Below are 5,118 nucleotides of genomic sequence, written 5' to 3'. Positions count from 1 at the left end.
AAAAAAAGGGGGTTTTTTTTTTTTTTTTTTTTTTTGTATTTTTCCCATTTAGCAACTCTGGGAGCTTTAAAAAGAGAACCGCCACTGAGTTCTGAGAGACCTTCCTGAGTTTTTCCAGGTGATGTGACCTTCTGTCAGGGGAGAGTAGTCTATGTACAATGAAAACCAGGATGTTATCTAATAACTGTGTTTCCTTGGCTTTGGAAAGCATCACCTCCCCCACACCCCCCACACACATCTACTTCTTTAGCAGATTATTTATTTATTTTTGTGGCTGGCTCTACGGGGATCCAAACCCTGGACCTTGGAGTTATCAGGTCAGCACCATGCCTTAGCAGATTTATCTTTCTCTAACTCTCTCTCTCTCTCTTTTTTTTTTTTTTGGTGTAGGTGTTGTCTCCCACCTCCCTAGTGTATTTGACTGGTTGTGAAGCTGTAAATGGCCAAAGTCCATGCCAACTGGCTAGAGTGAGGGAGGTGCCAGCCTCAAAATCAATGAGGAAGAAGATTGTAATTAAGGAATACGGCGAGGTTTCTCAAAGGTCTAGAACAAAAACACTTTCTGTGTTTGCTGTACTTTTTGGCCTTCAGAGTTATTGCACTTGATCTTTATAACAATCTGATTGGTGGTAGGTCAGGGATCACTCATTTTCCCTGAGAAAAGGCACTTAAGAGTTTCACTGTTTGCAAGGGACCATTCTAGAATCAGAACTCACTCCCCTGACTGCAGGTCCAGAATGTCTTCCATGTTATTATCCTTTAACCAAATATCCTCAGAGCAGGGGGCGTGAAGCTACTTCTAATGTGGGGTGAGTTGCAAGTTACGTGTAAGGTGAGAATTATATGTAGTCAAAATTACCCTTGAAAAATCTTTTAATCAACTTGAAAACTGGCCGTAAAGTACAGTGTACATGGTTTGTACTGTAGTGTGTTCATAAGCTCTCTTATCTGATTGCCTCTTAACCAACTAGTCATATTAATTCATGCCCAATATGACTTCTGCAAAACATACAGCTGCCCATAGTCCCCTGAATGCTGAAGGTGGTAGGCTGCTTTCTGTCACGGCTGTACCCTTCTGCTCAAACTAAATTGAGTCGTATGTTTACAAAGAGCCAATTATCACTGTTCCCAAGCTTGTTTATGCCAGTTGTACTTTTTATAGTAATTACATAATTTAATTAAATATGATGTAAGTGGATAAAATCAGAGTAGTTCTTTCTCTGAAAATTACATTGAATGCTTTGGAAAGGGAATGTTTTGGTAAAGGAAAGCTGCAAAAAAAAAAAATTTAAAAAGTGTGTTGAATTAGCCATGGGCAAGAATTGTAAAATATTAGGAAAAGATCATAAAATCTAGGATTCTGCTCTCATACCAATCCATAATTTCTATATGTTCTTGCTTTACTTTATTTTTTTTTAAGGATTATTTTATTTGTTGGGCTTTTTTTTTTTTTAAGGTGACCAGTAAGGGGATCTTAACCCTTGGCTTGGTGTTGTCAGCATCACACTCAGCCAGTGAGTGAACCGGCCATCCCTATATGGGATCCGAACCCGGGGCCTTGGTGTTATCAGCACCACACTCTCCCAAGTGAGCCACAGGCCAGCGCTTGCTTTACTTTAAAGAAACAGAAAATGGAATGCACTGATCGTGCATTAGAATGTGATTTATGCAAGACAGACAATAATAAAGAACTCCATACTTTGAGCCCATTTTCAAAAAAAGAATAATGCTATGGCCCAACAGCAACAGATTGATGAATGAATTTGCATTTGTGTGTTTTAAGTAAAAATAAAGCATTTGTGGCACATATATATTTGTTCTGCACATATATATAATTTCTTGTTTAATTGTTTTGACTAGTTGAGCAGCCTCTGTATGAATAAATGTCTGATGAGCATCATACAATAATGTAGATTATATAAAATCAGTGTTCGCATTGAGTGGCATTATATACACTATTAAAATGATTTATCCTTCACCCTTTCTCTTAATTGAGTCATATAACTTAATTTATGTGAGAGAAATGTGGCATAATGCAACACTACTGTACTCATAAATTCAGCCGTCCAAGCCCTAACTCTAAACCTGGGTGGACTAACTGGGTGAGATTCACCAAACAACACAGTATTTCTCAGGGCGTCAAGGTCACTGGGACCTAGGGTGCTAGCTTTGTAGAAATTAAAATAAAAAGGGGCAAAGAGCTTGCCTTAAAATATCAAAGGCAGTGTATGTCTCAAGAGCCAGACTATGTTAGTACAAACCCTGGCTCGACCACTTCCCCAGGGCAAGTTACTTTATCTCTCTGCTACGGTTTCCCCCCTAGGGGGTTGTCACAAGGATTCCATGAGTTAATAAATGCAAAGAGATCAGAACAGTGCCTGGCACAGAGTGGATGCCGTATTATTATTATTAACTGCTACCATTTGCACAATACATCTGAGAGGCTCTTATCCTAAAAGTTTAAAATAAATAAAATAGTGCACTTCACTGGAAGACACAGATGCCCACCCACCTATGAATTAAGAGAGCAGATATGTCAGACCCTTGGGTCTCTGCAAAAGCACAGCATGGCTAAAAATGTGTTTGGGGAATGGATGCTTGAGCATGATACTGGGGTAGGGGTCCCCATTCACCTTCCAGGGAAGAAAAGAACGACTGTTGCTTCAGAACTCCAAAAAAAAAGTTTATTTATAAAATACTGACAGTTTGACAGGACATGGGACTTCTCGTGGTATATATTTCAAATCAATCTTTCTTACCTTTCATTTAAAAAATAAACCTGCTAACAAGCTATATGACATAAAGATATATATATTTTTTCTTACAGATAGACACCTGCCATAATGAATTCTCTCCCCATAATTTCTCGTTATATCTTTTAAATCAAAAAATAAAGATTTGTGTTGATTTTTGTTTTTGGAGTCTCTATGCGTGAAGAAAGGTAACACGTTTAAACACTTTTGGTTATTCTTATGGAAACAAAGAGAAGCAGGGTGATCCCAGGGGCACCTGCGCTCAGGGTGGTGGTCAGGGTTGCTGGGCCGATGTGCCCATGGGTACCCCTGGACAGGACCACACAGAGCACTCTGGAGTGGGTGGTGGCTGCCCAGATGGTCTCTCCTGCACCCTCCTGCCCACTAGAGCCTCACCTAGGGCAGGTCCTTCAGATGTGCACTCTGCGGAGGTAAGGGAAGCTGCTGCCCAGAATGGCATTAGAGGAGGCTCTGGCACCTTTAGAAGCACTGCCCAGGGAAGCGTGGGCAGCGACAGAAGGCCTCGAGGCAGTGTGTGCCAGGCGGGGCAGCCCCCCCACTGTGTCCTTGCTTCCTCTGAATCATGGCAGTGTCAGGTTTGGTGGAAGGAGGACAGAAGGGGAAGCAGCCTGGGTTTGCAAACTCCCTGGAACTGTAGGAGGAAGGTGCTTCTGGAACCCAGAATGTCTTTTTGGTTTGTCTTGGCAGTCCGGGTGTGGAGCTGATGTGAACTCCAGAGCCACAGCCAGGAGGGGAAAGAGCAGTCTGTTGTGTCAATTGTGGGCTCCTGGGTGCAACACCAGATTTCCTTAGGGCACAGCCAGGTAATGCCAAAGGTGCCAGGCGTGTTCTCATATGAACTTGCTTTGGGTGGAGTCACATGGGCAGGGGCCTGGCATCAATGACCCAGGAAATCAAAGGCCAGGAAGGCTCCGTTTTACCATGGGCAGTGCCAACCACACCCTTCTCATGTGGCCAGGTATCCGGGAGGAAGATTAGGAGCCTCCACTGCCCCAGTAGGTATGTAAACAAGGGCAAAGAGATATTTTCTTTAAAAATCTAGTATTCCACAGCTGGGGACTTGGGCGTCCAGATGTGGCTGAGGTGGAGGCAACATTTCAGATGGGTTGGCAGTGACTCCGGGTGGGATTGCCATCTGGGGCCCAGCCTCATTTCATGGGCTCAAGAGCTCTGGTTTACACAGTGTCCTCACCCTCTCAGATGACAGATTCCAGTGGCACCCCAAGGGCAAGTGACCCAGATCACCTGTGCCTCACAGGGGAGAGACAGCTTCAGCCATCGGAGGTGTTGCAGGAGCCTCTTTGCTAGCACATGTAGATGTGTGTTCTGTGCATATCCGTGTGTGCACACACGTGAGCACAAGCATGCATGGACACCATCCCACGTGTGCATGTGTGTTTCAGCGTGGGTGCAAATGAGCATTGAGGGGGAGTATCTTAGTGCACCAAGTGATTCATTAAAGGCAAAGGAAAATCGGCCTCATGGGCAATATACACACATACACAATGTTTTACTCAGCCCTGCTTCCTCCCCCCAAATCCCTCACTGGGCTGGACTAAAATAATGCAATCTGGGAACTTCCTTAAATGGTTAAACTCTCAGGAGACAGAGAAAAGGACGAAGTTGTTAAAAAAAAAAGATGAGAGGAATGGAAAGAAAGCGCATCAGCATGACCACAGCGGCAGCTGCAGATGTGCTGCCATGGAAACGCAGATGCTGGGGCGGCGGCGTCCAGCGAGGCCCTGAGCACCTTACCTTCTGGAGGAGCAAACCCTCAGCTCTCTGTCCTCCTTAAAGATTGTGCTACCTTTCCAAGGCCCCCTTGGTGGAGAAGCCAGTGTTCAGACACTGGAGCTGGGTCAGCCTGTCTGCTGAGCCATCTTCGAACATGTCCCCGTTCACATTCCCAGGGGTCAAGAGTGTTGGGAGGGGCCCATGGCTGGGTGTGCCCTCTCAGGTCTCTGACCCTGACTTTCCTCCCCAGTCAGTGTCCACTGCACAGCAACCGATGTGCGGTTGGTCGGGAGGGCTACGAGCTCACTCTTCCCTTGTTCCTCAAATCCCTCCTCTAACTCTTCTCACCCCCCAAAAAAGGGCATCTCCTCCTCTCGAGCAGGGCCAGCAGTACCTGTGTTTGGCACACCCAGTGAGCCCCGCCCTGCTAAGGGCTCTACGCTGAATTAAACATCCTCTGCGGTGGGGGGCCTCAGGCCTGCTTCATAGGCTGGCTGAGGTCTCCAAAGGACCTTGGACAACCCAGGAATCACAGAGAAAGGCTTCCTTCCCTAAACCCTTGCATCTGGAAATATCAAGCTGATGGCACAATCCAGGCCAGCAGAAGTGG

Source organism: Galeopterus variegatus, unplaced genomic scaffold (assembly GCF_000696425.1).
Source record: "Galeopterus variegatus unplaced genomic scaffold, G_variegatus-3.0.2 Scaffold1283, whole genome shotgun sequence".
NCBI classification, from domain to species: Eukaryota; Metazoa; Chordata; class Mammalia; order Dermoptera; family Cynocephalidae; genus Galeopterus; species Galeopterus variegatus.
This window is presented reverse-complemented; position numbering follows the sequence as displayed.